The sequence below is a fragment of the Mustela nivalis genome (genome assembly GCF_964662115.1).
Source record: "Mustela nivalis genome assembly, chromosome: 15".
NCBI lineage: Eukaryota > Metazoa > Chordata > Mammalia > Carnivora > Mustelidae > Mustela > Mustela nivalis.
Genome location: NC_139034.1, coordinates 30,695,699 through 30,711,827, shown reverse-complemented (window position 1 = coordinate 30,711,827; position 16,129 = coordinate 30,695,699). Strand labels below are relative to the sequence as shown.

General features: G+C 42.9%; 1 protein-coding gene across 7 annotated transcripts in view; it reads left to right on the top strand.

Moving 5' to 3' along the window:
* Window positions 1-16,129, top strand: part of LOC309848547 (cysteinyl leukotriene receptor 2-like) — an 84,949-nt gene that overhangs the window by 47,667 nt on the left and 21,153 nt on the right. For 4 of the 7 annotated variants that reach the window (XM_082700269.1, XM_082700275.1, XM_082700270.1 and 1 more), the window contains 2 exons: window positions 3,799-4,341; window positions 15,408-15,491. The gene's annotated coding sequence lies outside the window, so the exon portion shown is untranslated. Of the gene's footprint in view, window positions 1-3,798; window positions 4,342-14,872; window positions 14,936-15,407; window positions 15,492-16,129 lie in introns of those variants that run through there. The other 3 variants (XM_082700272.1, XM_082700274.1, XM_082700273.1) reach the window with 3 other exon arrangements.

Below are 16,129 nucleotides of genomic sequence, written 5' to 3'. Positions count from 1 at the left end.
CCTTTCAAATTTGTTCCTTCATTGGCTACTCTTTCTCAGCCCTCAGGTATTCTTTAGAGTTTTCTTTTATCTGCTTTTAGAACCCAATCCCCTAAAAATAGTTAATAATTCTTTATATTAAACGTTGCCCATTTAAATTCTATCTCCAGCCTAGACCCTGGATAATATACATACTAGCAGCTCACTACTAGGGCATCTTAGGGTGGTGGCCCTCATCCCCCTGGTCCAAAACAGCCTCTGCCTTGAAGACATCATGACAGAAAAAATGATAAAGGAGAGACAAAAAGTTGTCCCTTGGCGCTTCCCAGTCCTAGGGCTACAACTGGGTGCAAGGGAAATGGAGAAGTGCCATCTTCATTCTGGGTGCACATGTGCCCAGTAAAAGTTCTATACTATGGAAGAAAAGAAAATAGTAGAGCCAAATAGAAGTCCCTATATCAGTTGGAAGTGAACTCAAGAAATCAAGATTAACTGCCAGGTTGTTGTGTGTGCAAAAAATATAAATGGTAGTGTCATTTATTAGGATGGGTAAAGCTGGAAGTTGAGAAGATTTTGGGGGTAGGGGTGGGTGGAGAAAGAATCAAAGATTCTGTTCTGTCACATTCAAATTGATGTTCTCATTAGAAATTTAAGTTAAGCCATCAACCAAAGAAACCTGGAACTCAGGAGAGTCATAAACATACAGCTGACATTCAAAGCACTATGATTGGATGAGATCACCTAGGGAAGGAATATAAAAAGGGAAAAGAACAGAGGACACAGCCTGAGACTCCCAGCATTCAGAGGTCACGTAGAAGAAGGGAGCCAGCAAAGGAAGCTAAGAGGGAGTAGCCATTGATATTTGATGAACTAATGATTGTTAATTTTTTTAGGTGTGGTCATTATTATTTTTTTTTTTATAAAAGAGTCCTTATTTAGAGAAACAGAAATATTTATGGATGAAGTAATATATCTGGGACGTGTAAATCATTTGGGAGGGGGAAATGAGTAGGAGATAAATGAAACAAGATTGGTCATGAGTTGAAGCTGATTGATAAGAACACTGGAGTTGATTATATTACCCTGTTTACTTTTTTACATATTTAAAACAAAATAGCTGTCACTGGTGGTCTTGTTAAGAGTTGTTGGGCGAGCTGATTGATGAGGATGAAAGCCTGGGCTGAGAGGGGAACTTGGGTAGAGAATGGAGGATGAGGGAGTAGAATGAAAAAGACAATTTCTTTGCTCTAAACACACATCAAGCATGGGCTGTACATCTTACTGGTCCTTGGTAATTGTTGACTACATGTTGGGCATGAAGCCAAGCACAGGTGAACAAGGAACAGGAATTGCCTATGTAGGATGGAGGGAAGAGAAATAAGAGAGATAAGAGTAGTTTCTAAATGATCCTCTATCCCCTTGGGTCTGCCTAGAATGCGGCCATTTGTGGGAGTTTAATATACCCTAATGGAGTAATCCGAGGTCCATGGGAGGATATATTCAACTCAATTCAATCTAAGCAATGTTTACTGAGAACCTGTGTGTTTAGAATGGCAGGCTACATGCTGAGAGTCCCTAGAAAAGCTTATAATTCAGTTGGAGAGAGGGCATAAACCATGCACGAAAATGCCAGGCAACTCCTGCTATGTGCCAAATAGTGAAAATAAATTGCTTTGTCTACTCTTTTCAGGTAAGTGAAGCCGTTAAGAGGTTTGTTTGAACTGTAGAGTCTCAAGAACACCCACTTTAAGACACTGAGGGGGCCACAAAGCAGAAACTTGCAAATAGAGAGGTCGATGGTTTGTTTGGTAATTATCCCTTTCCCCGCAAGTGCCGCGAATCTGTATTCCCCAGAAAGAACAGTTACTAACCCAATCTTTCTCCTTGTGTATAATCCTATTAATTCTTCATAAAATTATGTCATATGTTGCAATTTCCCAACATCCTCTATATTAGGGTTTTCCAGAGAAACAGAACAAATAGAATACATACACCCACACACCCACACACACACATTCATATACACATACACAAATTTATTTTACAGAATTGGCTCATCCAAATGTGGGGGCCAAGTTCAAAACCCGTGGGACAGACTGGTAGGCTGGAAATTCTGGTGCAAACTAATGATGTCTTGGGTCCAAATTTCATAGGGCAGTAGGCCAGAAACTCAGACAGGTTTTCTATATTGCAGTCTTGAGAATTTCTTCTATTTGGGGGAAACTCACATAGTCTTTCTCTTAAAGCCTTCATCTGACTGGATGAGGCCCAACTGCATGACAGAGGATATTCTGCTTTAGTGAAAGTCTACTGAATAAGTGTTAATCACATTAAAAAATACCTTGCAGCAACCTCTGGACTGGTGTTTGACCTAGTAACTGACCAACATCACCTAGCCACGCTGACACATGAAATTGACTATCATACCTGCCTAGCAGATAACACTAAAGGAGTTTTTAATTCATCTGTTTTTTTTTTTTTTCTGCAGAATATATATACTCTATTGAATGTATAATTTCTGTGAAAGTATCTTCTCTGTACTGGGATTCTTTCAGCTCCTTAATAGTAGGCTCTATTTTCAATTCATCTTTCCATCCTCTCCCAAAACCTAGCACAATACCATGAATTACCAGGTCCTGTGCCAAGCACTTTCCACACATTAACGTGGTTGTCCCGGACAACAGCCTCATTTGGCTGCTACACTGTTGTGACCATTTCATGGTGAGCAAAGAGGCTCAGAGAGAGTAAGTCACATGCACACACACACACACACACACACACACACATACACAGCTGGAAAGGGCAAGGCAAGGTGGAGCCCATGCTGGGCTATTGCTCCCTGCAGAGTCCTGGCATTTCTTCCAAGATTCCTTCTGCCACAAAGGCCCTCCTTCCCCACCTGGGACCATTGCTTCTGTCCCAGAGCCAACTCCTGCCCCACAAGCTCGAAGCAGCCTTTTCCTGTTGTGTTCTGCCTTAGGAAGAGCCTGCCAGCGCCAGCTACGTCCTGGACTGAGATGATGTTGGATGGAAATCCAATCTCTGCGCCCTGGCAACTAAAAGAGCCCTCGGGTGTGGGTGACTCGGGAAGCTAAGCCTTATTGTAATTCTCATATTCAGAAGGGTTGTCACTCATACAGGGGCACCTGTAGTGTTAGCTGGGCCCTAGGACCCACCATTCCTCCTCCAGGCCCCGACCAGCTCAAGGACTTAGGAATGTTTGCTTTCTGCCTCTCTCCACTAGGCAGTGACCCTCCTGAGGGCAGGACCCATGTCTTAGGTAGTGTTGTATACCTCCCTCCAGCATGGGGACTGATACAGCTTGGCTTAATGTCTGCTGAACAAATGGATTTTAAAAAACAAAACAAAACAAAACAAAACGAAACAAAAAAGAGGTAGAGGAAGGGAGGAGCCCAGATGTATTTTTTGAAGTTGGCAAGATTATTTCATTTCTTTCTTCATCTGTACATGTATATTTATTGAGCATCTAGTACGTGTCAGTCAGAGTATAGACAGTGGGGCTACAAACGCATGTGAGATGTTCTAATTCTGGAGAAACTCATTTATTCTTTCCCACTATTTTGCACAGAGGAAAAACAACACCCCTACAGCAAGCTGGTTCCTTAAAGTACCCTACGAGGTTTCCTGGGGTTTCATCCTTCCGGGCTCCAAATTACCTTACATGTTCAAAACAGAAGATCCTTTTTATGTATACTAGGGGAAGGAATTTATAAATGCTGACATTCCTGGAGTGTGGAAAATTTGGATTTCAGAATGCCTTCTTCACTGCATGTTTCCCATCTGTTTGTTTTTCCGCAGCATTTACTCCTCGGCTGAATCCACCGCTCTGCACTCCACCGGGACAGAGCCCAGGCTGGACTGCCAGGCAGAGCTCCTTTTCCTTTTGCAGGCTCCCTGCCTCCCTGTTGAAGCAGAGGGTGGTTGCTAATTGGGCCCTGAGAAGTCATCAGTAGGAGCCTCATGGCTCATCTGTTAAAAGCAAAGTGGATTTGTTCGTCTGGGCAGTTCCTAAGTGTCTTGGTTCGTTGGACCTCCCTAATGACTCGGATGAAATAATGCAGTTTTCTGGGCTCTGAGGAATTCTGAGGCCTCCAGCTATTAAATCAACTGCAAAGTACTCTTTAGGTACTTGAACGCATGACATATTTTGCGTTCCTGTTTTCGTGGGCCACCCACTTGGGCTCATTCTCCTGAGCATGCCCAGCTGAGAGGGACATGCTGCCCCCCTTTCCATGGCTGTTGAGAAGGAGAAGCCGGATAAATTGAGAAAGCCGTAGTGTCAAATAAATGAGTGCCATGGAAAAGCTCAGCAATGCTAAGAGGACGCCAACCTTTCTGTGAGTAAGTAGAAATCCGTTAATATCGATGGGGGGTTTATAGTGTCAGGGGGCTCTCCGGTGTGTATCCCAGGCATCTGCTAATGGCAGGAAGATGCATGATTGCCAGCATCTCTGAAATGTGGGTGCCTCATGATTTAGGTGATGTCTTGGCTGATGATATTTGCAAGGGTCCTCGCAGTGACCACATGGGTATGGGTGGGGAAGTGCCTGTCTGGACCAGGCGCACAGTGGGTGCCCAGTAGCTGTGACTGTGGGGCATCTGAGTGTGGTGAACGCATGTCCCTCTTTGAGCGAGGGCCTCGTCAGCTCACGCAGGCAGGAGTGGTATAGCTGCCAGAGACCAACCAGACACAGAACCCCCTCTAAGTACTTAAAACAGGGAAGGTTTCTGCTGTGCTGGAGGAGCTGAGACCAGAGGGAGATGCGGTGACACAGAGATTAGCACAGTGGGACGCTATCACCATGGTGGCTGTAGGGACAGAGTGGGGACATTGCCTTCCCCAAGCTTCAGGGCCGCTTTGCAGAAGCCTGGGTCGTGGCAGGCAGGAGCTGGAGCCACAGAAAAGACACAGCAGCCATCAGAAACACCCCCTGAAGGCAAATGGGAAGAGATATCCGGTCTCCCCACTCCCTTCTTCCGCATTCCACCCTCCTCAAGAGCCAAATCCAGTGGAAGCTGGGCTGACCCGAGGGTCTGAGGTAGGCAGCCTCTAGGGCTGGGCCTGACACCCCAGTGCAGAGAGAGCAGAGTAGAAGGCGTGGTGGCTGTGAAGGATAGAGCTGAGGGTAAGCAAGCCCAGGCTCTGGTGGCCCAAAGGGCTTTGGATCCTGCCTCAGTGACAAAGGGACCAGGAGAATGATCTGGCTCAGGTCTTCATCTGGGGTGAGAGTCTATTTCCAACTAGCTCTTCCCTCTTCTTCTTGTTCCCAACCTTTCCATGCCTATTTCCCAAATGTCCCTGAGGTTTTCTGCTCACGATAGGCCATCCTTTTGTCTATGGAGGAAAGGAGGAGACACCACAGACCCAGTGTGACTTCAGGCCATCACTGTGCTGCCATTGTGTCTGCCGTTTAAATGCCTGAGATGGGCAGGCCAATCAAATGCCTTGAGCTGGCCAAGCACAGAGGGAATCAGGTTAATGCCACCATTTCTGCCATTCTGCCTAGAACTGGGCAGAAATTGCTCATAGGGTCTCTCAGGGAACCCCAGGCGCCTGGCTCTAGGGTGGGAGATGAGGAAAGTCCCCCACCCCTGAGCCACCTACATTGATTCTTAAAGCTCTGGCTTCAGGGGTGCCTGGGTGGCTCAGTGGGTTAAAGCCTCTGTCTTTGGCTCAGGTCATGATCCCAGGGTCCTGGGATCAAGCCCTGCATCCAGCTCTCTGCTCAGCGGGGAGCCTGCTTCCTCCTCTCTCTCTGCCTGCTTCTCTGCCTGTTTGTGATCTGTCAAATAAATAAATAAAATCTTAAAAAAAAAAAAAAAAAAAAAAGCTCTGGCTTCAGACTCAGACTCAACCCAGAGAAGGCAGGGAACAGAACGTTCCTTAGGGTTTTCTGATAGACCTTTGCTCTTTTTCTCAAGAGTCATTCTTCCACCATCCACCACATTAAACTCCATGCTACAAAAATCCGCTCTTACATTCTATTATTGAAACTAACCCAGAGCATCCACGTGCTCTGTCACCCTGAAACTGGGAATAGCTTTATGCCTCAGGGGAACAAAAATAACCCTGACAGCAGTTTAATCTCCCAACTACTGTGCATCTACTGACGGAATAGAATTCAATCATTAAAATATTTCATCTGAAGTGGAAAATGCTTTAAGGTGTTAGTGGAAAAAAGCAGGATGCAAATTTACGTCAAACAAAGGGAACGACAACTGTGCAAATAACAGCAGAGAAAAAATGCCCAGAAGGGAATGTACTACAATGTGGTCTTTTAGGGGATGGCGCTATGATTGATTTTTTGTGCAAAGATACTAAATTAAGCCCAGAATTCCTTGTGTTACTTATCATTGTGTCCTCCTTCCTTCCCCTCCAGCACGGAGAGGGTTCCAGTGTATTTCTAAGACCATACAACTAAAGTGCCAAGATTGGACCAGACTATCTCTTGACTCCCTTCAGGATTCTTACCTGGCCACCTGCCACCTCAGGCCAAGGTGGGAGTTAAGAAGGTGCTCACTGCCGAGACCAAAGCTATGGGAGGGCAGGGAGAGAGTGTGAGATCATCTTAAGCCAGGATCATGGCAGCGCCGTTGAGATTTGGAAGAAACCAGAAGGGACGGATGAGCCATTACAGATTTGAGACTAAACTAGCAAGTTTCAATGAATTCTCTTCTGTCCCATGCATTTTGTAGAGTCTCTAATCCTTTGCTGTTGGGTGGGGTTTTTTTGTATGTTTGGTTTTTAGGATGCTACATTGTTAGGTGCTAATTTATCCCAAATGACTTGACTATTTGCTTCCTCTCAAAGGCTCAGGGTAAGCAGCAAGACATTTTATGGGTCTCCATGAGGCATGGCCTAAAGGGAGAAGAAAGGGTCTGATAGGGGAAAAGAAGGATGTAAAGATAACTTCAGCCCCCTCCACACAGAAAGCTCAGCAGTGAACCCAGTTGTAGGTGTTATAGCTTGGGAAATGGACCAGCTCCTTCCCAAAGACTGTTGACTGGGCCTCTGAAAGAGACCCGGAGTCTGTTGGCTCCCATTCTCATGCAGACTCTGAAGGGACCTGGAGTCTGTTGAGTCTCATTCTCATGCAAACTCTACAAGGGATGCACACCTCCTGTTAGAATTTCTAACCTGGCAACTCATCACCAAAGTGTTCAAAAGCACTTTGCAAAGGCAGAAGTGTGAGGGTTGGACGGTATGTGTCACATGACCAGCATGCAGCACATCTCCTCCCAGCCCCTCTGACTAAACTGGACTGGAGCGGCCATGAGTGCTCACTCCAGTCCCACTGCCTCTCCAGAGAGCTGATCCCACTCAGGAAGCTAAGTTGTTCTGTTGAAGGGAGAATCCAATATGAGAGGTTAAAAATCAAAACATAAATTAAAAGTAGAAGGATTTTTATTTTCATTAAAAAAAAATCCACTATGGATTAGTTAAACCTATTAGTCTACTGTTCCCTTTCTCCCCACATTTCGGGTCTTTGTGGTCGGGGAAGCTTAGGCGTATGAGTTCCCCAGGGCTGCCATAACAAATTACCATCAGTTGGTGGTTTATTTATCAGAGAGAGAGGGGGGGAGAGAGTGAGCACAGGCAGACAGAATGGCAGGCAGAGGCCAGTTGGTGGTTTAAAACAACAGAAATTCCTTCACAGTTCTGGAGGCCAGAAGTCTGAAATCAAGGCGCTCCATCTAGAGGCTCTGGGGAAATCCTTCCTTGCCTTTTTTGAGTTTCGGGTGGTATCAGGAATTCCTTGGCTAATGGTTGCCCCTCTGTAACCAGTGCACATGGCCTTCCTTCCCTGGGTGACTCTGTCAAAAGTCCTTCAGCTTTTCTGTCACAAGCATAACCACGACTACATTTTGGGCCCATCTGGATAATCCAGGAGACACTCTTCTCAGGATTCTTCACTTTGTCACAGCTTTTGCCATATGAGGCCATGTTTGGTCATCTTTCCCAGCACCAGAGAGCCCACATGGGGAGGGGAAGTATTTCAACTGTCCAGTATGCTTTCTAGGTGGTTCAGTTTGGTTTGGGTTTTTAAACTTGAAGCAGCCCAGTGATTAGTAATTGCAATAATAAACTAGTATAGTCCCTCCCGGGTAGGCTTTGTTTCACTCAAGATCAGGCAATGCCTGAGGAGTGACTGCTCAAGTGATGGCTCAGAGGGAAGGAGGTCCTGGAGGGCTGGGTGTAGGGGATTCATCCCTCACAGTCTGCGGGGCCCTCAGCTGTGAATCCTGTTACCACACTTCCAGTCCTAGTAAACCATGCTGGCTTTGCTTTTTGTATACTTAAACTTCTGTGTATCCAGTATAAGTAAGGAATGAACATTAAAACTGGTTAACTATGTTAACATCTCTCCAAGGATCATGATTTGTAAGCAGTTGAGCCACTGTGAACACAAGTTACTCTGACTCAGAATACTCTGGGATTACGATGGGGACCTATCTTTGGTGCCACCATTCAGTCCATTACACAGCACAAGTTTTTTAGTTTTATCATAGAATGAACCCTCCTGTGCATACACTTTGGTGCTTTCTAAATTCCCTGAGCTTGCTTCTATTCTTTGCCTTTGTTAATGACCCATATAGACATGACTCCCACGAACTTCTTCCGTGGTGTTTAATCTTGCATCATGAAAATAAGCTACTTTCTCCCTAGCATCTTAACAGTAGTTCTGACTCTGTAGGAATCCCAGATTTATGTTTACAAGAACATACCTGCTAGATTCAAGTTTATGACTCTAAAACTCTTGAGTAAACGTTCTGTGACTAGGGCATCAGTGTAATCAGCAAGAAATTGACGCCAAAATTCCCCAGTTCACTTTGTTGTGCAGAACCAGCTAAGATCTCCTTAAAAATGAGAGCAGATTCCCACCTTCCCTGCAGGAGATCTATAAGCCCTTAAGAGTCCCAGACAAGCGCTCTGTGTCCTGAAACATGCTGCACATGAAACAGGCTGACTGTTTTTCTTGTTGTTTTTCTCGAGCTTGTCAGGAACAACAAATTTTAAAAAATATGTTGATTTATTTCTCTGCTCTCTGAGGATTTTATTTTTCTGTTTAAAGCCATGAATCCCCTTTCATCTCTTCTCTAAACAAATGCCTTCATTAGCCATCCGGAAATGTCATATTACAGTGAGATTTCATCTGTTATCAGGCCACGTGGCACAAAGAAAGACTTTCTAATGGGTCCTTTCCAGTGAAGTGAGTGCCTGCCCTTGGAATGCTTAGAAATTCCAGGCTGCTCTAAAAATAAAAGAAAGTCTTGATGAGATTTCTCCTCTATCAGAGGTTTACAAAATCAGAGGTAAAAGGGGAAAAAAAGATTTTCCTTCCTTGTTTTCCTAACTATTGAAGAGAGTGTTATTCTGCTCCTTGAAAACCTAATACGCAAAAGTTAGTTCTGGGTGTGTAGGGTTTAATTTTTTCATCGTTTTTATTTTAATGAGTTGGACGATAGTCAATTCGCTCGATTTTGGGGGGAGGAGAATGAAAACCTTTAGTGATGGCTTGTAGACTTTGTTTCTTAAACTTTTTTTTTTTTTTTCTGAAGGAAAGAATAGTAATGTAATATTTGTACACTGTTAATTTCTGCTAGGGTCAATCAAATACCAGACACAGAGTCCCTGGCCCAGGAAGAACCATGTTCTCAGAGCAGCAGACTTGGCCCCAGTCTCTTCTCCACAGCTCCATGAAGAAGCGGCACAGATAAGCCCCCACTGTAACCCCGGGTTCTGTGGTGTCAAGGTCACCTCACCACACTGCCCTATCCACAGCCATCCTGGAGAGCTCTGGGACATTCATACAGTGGTTCTAGAAACCTCTTTTCCTTTTCATATTCACAGCAGCAGCAGCCCAGAGCTTTTGAGGAAGGACTTTTTTTTTTTTTTTTTCTCCAAGTTTCAAGATTTTTGTCACCTGCGGGACCTACAGATGGGATGAGGAAGGATTTGCCATTCCAGCTACTACCCCAGGCCATGGTGAAGGGGGGTGGGGGATGGGGCCGGGTGCTAGAATCAGCAGTTTCCTGGGTTCTAGGAGACGTAGGGTGAGGTATAGTCCAAGACAGCATGTCTTTTCTGCAGCCTTTGGGCTGGCAGAGGACACTGGTGGAGTGGGGTCAGACAGGTGGGCCCAGAGAACTGTTTGCAGCTTTTCAGGATGCTGCCTTGGGTTCTGGGGGTGCTCGTGTCAGCACTGAGCTTTTTAGCAGGAACCTCTGCGTCTTTAGAAGAAGCGTGATAATTTGTGAGGTCTGTTATAGGTCCAGTGAACAAAGTATAAACACATGAAACAAAGGCTTCCATGTTTATTTTTAAGGAGGCATTTGCTGTTTTCTATTCAACACAACTAAACTCCTTATCATTTTGTGCTACTCCTGGGCTCCAGAACAGTGCTTTTTATTCTGGGAGATAAATAAACAGCTCAGTTTGGCGCATGGGAAGGGAACAAGAGAGCCATGAGCAGGAAATGTGACATGAAAGGGAGGCTGGAGTGGGTCCGTGAAGGCAGACTACTCCTACATAGGCACGAGGAACCACTGCCCCAGGGGGGCATGCTTTGGAGGACCCCTCTCTGGTCCTCCTCCAGCCCTTTCTGTCCCAAGGCTGCTGGGAGTCTGTGGAGCTAACCTCCCCCAACTTTGCTGTCTCTGGTGTGCTCAGGATACCTGAGAATTCACCAGCCTAATATCCCTTAAGGGCTGCATGATCACCTCCCCAAATGTGTCGGAACGTACAATTTGTGGAGCTGTCTTGTCCTGGCAGTGGCCAAGGGCAGCCATTTGCAGTGGCAGGGATGTGGACAAAAAAAGGTGGAGTGTCCACAGTCCTAAGTGTGGGGCTCTTAATAATGCGAGAGGGAGCCAAGGGGGGAGGGACCAGGACACAGGCACCTGCAGACATCTGAGGGGGCCAGAACCCCAGGAAGTTGAAGTCTGCACAAACATTATAGGAGCTCAACAATTTACAAACACATATGTTAAAGAAGTAGTGATGGTGATGAACACTGTAAAGCACAATAAAGCAGGTTAAGGTGGGGATAGAGTGTGTGTTGGGCGGGGGGTCTTTTAGAAATGGAGATCAGGAGGGGTGCCTGGGTGGCTCAGTCAGTTAACCATTTGCCTTCCGCTCAGGTCATGATCTCTGGGTGTTCAGATCGAGCCCCACATCAGGCTCCTTGCTCAGCAGGGAGTCTACTTCTCTCTCTCTCTCCCCTTCCATGGGCTTGTTCTGACTCTCTCTCAAATAAATAAATAAAAAGTCTCTCTCTCTCGCTCTGCCTCTCTCACATGCTTGTTCTCTCTCTCAAATAAATAAAAAAAGAAAGGGAGATTGAGAAAGTCATTTTTGGGGCAGTGGCATTTAAGCAGAAACCCAAATGTAGTGAGGGAGTCAGAGGGCATGAACATTTTGGCACAAGTGCCTGGAACAGCAGCAGGAAAGTCCTCAGGGAGAGAGATGAAGTTGTACAGACATGTAGGACCGGACAATAGGTCAGGTCTTTGTAGACTAGAAGGATTTTTTTTTTTTTTTTTTGACTATAAGGATTTTTATTCTGAGAATTTGGGGAAATCATTACAAAATTCTGAGCAGGGGACTGCCATGATTTGATTTACTCTTAAAAAACTTGACGGTAGGGGGCGCCTAGGTGGCTCAGTGGGTTAAGCCTCTGCCTTCGGCTCAGGTCATGATCTCAGGGTCCTGGGATGGAGCCCCACATCTGGCTGTCTGCTCGGTGGGGGGCCTGCTTCCTCCCCTCTGCCTCCTCTCTGCCTGTGTCTCTGCCTACTTGTGATCTCTGTCTGTCAAATAAATAAATAAAATCTTAAAAAAAAAAAAAAACTTGACGGTAGGATAACAAAAGGGAAAATGGGAAAACAATTAGGTAAGTTGTTAGACAGCATTCTTTTATTAAAGGTTTTTCCAATTTATTTTAAAAATTTCTTATTTTTAAAAATGTGGTTAAGTATGCATAACCTAAAATTTACCATTTTTATGTGTACTGCTCAGTGACGTCAAATCCATTCACATTGTTGTGCAATCACTATCCATCTCCAAAACTTTTTCATCTTATAAAACTGAATCTCATTAAGTACCCATTAAATAACTCATTTCCCCCTTCATTTAGCTGCTGGCAACCACCTTCTACTTCCTGTCTCTATGAATTTGACTACTTTATTTTTTTAACTTTAATTATTTACTTTTAAGAATACGAGAGTATTTTTATTTTTTCATTTTGATGGTGCAAAACACAAATGCTGACTTGACATCCATTCACATATCACTTTTTCTGTCACATTTATGACCCAGCACATTGGTGGATCCAAAGGAAATGGTATAATCACTATTTGGAGCATATCACATTAGTATTTCAATTGTTTATTCCAACCATTTCTTCTCTGATAAACTAAAACATCTTCATCATGTTGTTTGATGAGAGAGACCCACAAGAAGATGGAGGTGGCCAAGATCAGTCAAACTCTCAGCCAGTCAGGTCTATCATGTGGTAGCTTTTGAATGTAGAATTGATCTGGCTGAAGAGCCTCTTGGGAGGCCAACCAGAGTCAGCAGCTTGCAGAACAGGAGCAACAATGCAGTTAGTGCCATCTTGCTGGCCCAGGCTCTCAAATTTGACTACTTTAGATACCTCATCTAAGTACAATCGTACAGTTTTTGTCTTTTTGTGATTTATTTCTCTTAGCATAATGTCTTCAAGGTTCATCTGTGTTGCAGCATGTGCCAGAATTTCCTTCCTTTTTTAAAAGATTATTTATTTATTTATTTTTGCTCGTGTGTGTGTGTGTGTGTGTGTGTGTGCACATGTGAGAGAGAAAGAGAGAATATGAGCCAGGGAGGGAGAAGCAGACTCCCTGCTGAGCAGGGAGCAGAATTTCCTTCCTTTTACTAAAGAATACTATTCCATGGTATGTATATAGTATATTCTGTTTATCCATTCACCCATCAATGGACACTTGGGTTGCTTCCACCTTTTGGTTATTGTGAATAATGCTACTATGAACATGAATGTACAAATAGCTCTTCAAATGTTCCTGGGTATGCAGTAGATGCCTCAATTCTTTGTGGAGTATATACTCAGAAGTGGAATTACCCGACTATATGGAGTGTACTTCTATTTAAAAATTTTTTTTGAGAAACCACACACATCCTACCAGTGATGCACAAGAGTCCAATTTCTTCACATCCTTGTCAACACTTGTTATTTTCTTTTTCTTTTTCTTTTTTGGTAATGGTCATCTTAATGGATAGGAGGTAGTATCTTATTGTGGTTTTGACTTGCATTTCTGTAATGATTAGTGATGTGTATCTTTTCATGTGCTTATTGGCCATTTGTATATTTTCTTTGGAGAAATTTCTATTCAAGTCCTTTGCTTATTTTTAAATTGGGTTGTTAGTTTTTGTTGTTGTTGAGTTTTGGGAGTTCTGTTTTTACTCTGGATATTAATCCCTTATCAGATATGTGTTTTGCAAATATTCTCTACCATTTTGTGAATTGCCTTTTTACTCTGTTTATGTGTCCTTTGATGCCCAAAAGTTTATAGTTTTGATGAAGTCAAATTTGCCTATTTTTTCTTTTAAAGCCTGTGTCATATTCAACAAATCGTCACAAAATCCATGAAGCTTTCCCCTATATTTTCTTTTTTTGATAGTTTTAGCTCTTATGTTTAAGTCTTTGATCCATTTTGTAATTTTTTTGAGTATGGTAATAGGTAAGGGTCCAGCTTCAATCATTTGCATGTGGATATCCAGTTTTCCCAGAACTATTTGTTCAAAACGTTCCTTTTCCCATAAATGGTTTTGGCACCCTCATCAAAAGTTATTAGAACATATATGTGAGAGTTTATTTCTGGGTTCTCTATTCTACTTCATTAGTCTATCTATCTAACTCTATGCCAAGATTATATTGTTTTGATTACTGTGTGTTGTAGTAAGTCTTGAAATCAGGAAGTAACATTCCTCTAACTTTGTTCTTTTTCAAGACTGTTTTGACTATTTGGGAGTCCCTTTAGATTTCATATAAATTTTAAGATTAGACTTTTCTATGTCTGAGAAAAACATCATTATGATTTTGAAAGAGATTGTATTGCATTTGTAGATTGATTTGGGTAGTATTTATGTCTTAATAATATTAAGTCTTCCAAACCATGAACATGGGATATCTTTCCATTTTTTATGTCTTCTTTAATTACTTTCAGCAATGTTTTGTAGTTTTCAGTGTATAAGTCTATCGTCTCCTTAGCTAATTCCCAAGTCTTGTTTTTACTTGTTCTTCTTGATGTTATTATAATTAGAATTGTTTAAAATTTTCTTTCAAATTGTCCATTTTTAGTATATAGAGATGCAACTGATTTTTGTGTGTTAATTTTGTATCCTGCAACTGATGAATTTGTTTATTAGTTCCAACAGTTTTTTTTGTGTGTGGAATCTTTAGGGTTTTCTACATAAAAGATTACATCATCTGTAAACAGACATAGTTTTCCTTCTTTCTTTCCAATTTGGAAGTCTCTTAGTTCTTGCTTAATGTTACTGCAACATTCTATCCAAGACATGATGAAGATTTTAATGGGAATTAAATCTTGTAATTTATTTCTCTTAGCCGGATTTAGGACACATTTTGCAGGTAGAATAAATAGAGTTGGTTGGTTTGGATATTGGTTGTGGGAGAAAGAAAGGAGTTAAGAATGACCTCTAGGCTTGCAGATAGAATGACTGGCTGAATCACTGTGGTGCCATTTGATTAGATGGGGTAGATGGGGGAGTGTATGCTTGGGAGGGGCCATGTTAAATGTATCCATGGAAGCGGACAATATAAATAAAAGCAAGAGAAGATGGTAGGAAGAGGTGAGAAGACAGACTTCCGGGGCAAACTCACCTTTAGAAAAGGAGTAGAAGAAAAACAGAAGGAAGGTAAGAAGAAGCAGCCCAAGGGGTACAAAAAGAATGAGAAGAGTCAGAGAAACAAAACAGAGAAAGTTTCAAGAAAGTGGCAGGCTGGGTGGGAAGTGCTCCAAACAGCTCTGTAGAGCTGTATCTATAAGGTGGATAAGGCAGCTTTGCTGTTACTATTGTCATGGAAACAAAAAACATTTAGGAGATCTAATAGCTATTTAACAGCCCTGCGTCTAGCCCATCACATTCCCTTGATCTATTATGAAAGATGCTAATAAAAACAGGCATCAGAGAGACAGGGTTAATCCAGGCTTCTTCCTTTTAGATGTGTAGTCTCTAACTGGAAGAATTCCCCTTCTTAAGAAGGAAGCCAGACCAACCCCCACACCAAGTGCTATAAAGCCCTGAGAAACCAGCTGACCCAAGTTCCTTATTCTCGAGATGTTAGCTGAAATTTTTATAAAATAAATTTGCTGTTTTCACTTTTAAGTCAGCAAGCTGAATTACTTGGAGGAGGAAAGCAGGAGGAGTAGAGGAGACAGAGAGAAGACAGCAGGAACACAGGAACCTTCGGGTGAGCATTTTTAATCTTTGTTTTGTTAATTCGTTACTGAGTATTAGAAGTTGCTGATAGCATGCTTTCTGAAAAGTACGTTAATTTTGTTCCATTGTAAATTTTTTTTTCCTACCATATATATAGCCGATTAAAAGATACTGGGAAAGTACAAAAAAGGAGAAGAAAGTAAAACCACCACTGAGCTAGTCTTTATTGGCATTCGGGCGGTATTTCTTTCCATTCTTTTTTTGCGTGTCTGCATATAATTTCAGGTTGATTTCCACAGTTGTGTCCATACAGCATGGATTACTTGATGCTCATTTTTTTTCCCCCTTAGAGCATGAACTGTTTCTGCATTGCTATAAATTCTTCATAATCATAATTTTAAATTGCTGGGTACTGTCGCATTGAGACTTGCCACACCTCACTCAAGGATTCCCCTGATTTTGACCAGATAGCATCTTTCCTGTCTTTCATAGACTGGGTTATTTTATTTTAAAAAAATGTATTTCTTCCCATTCGGAGGATAGGAGGTTTTTTCTGGCCAGCGGGGAGAGGAAGTTAAATTTGAGAATGTGTCAGTGGCTTTACCCGGGGGTTAAATGAGAGGTAAGGCATGTGTGAGACTGTATGTGTTTATCTGTTTATCACCCCTT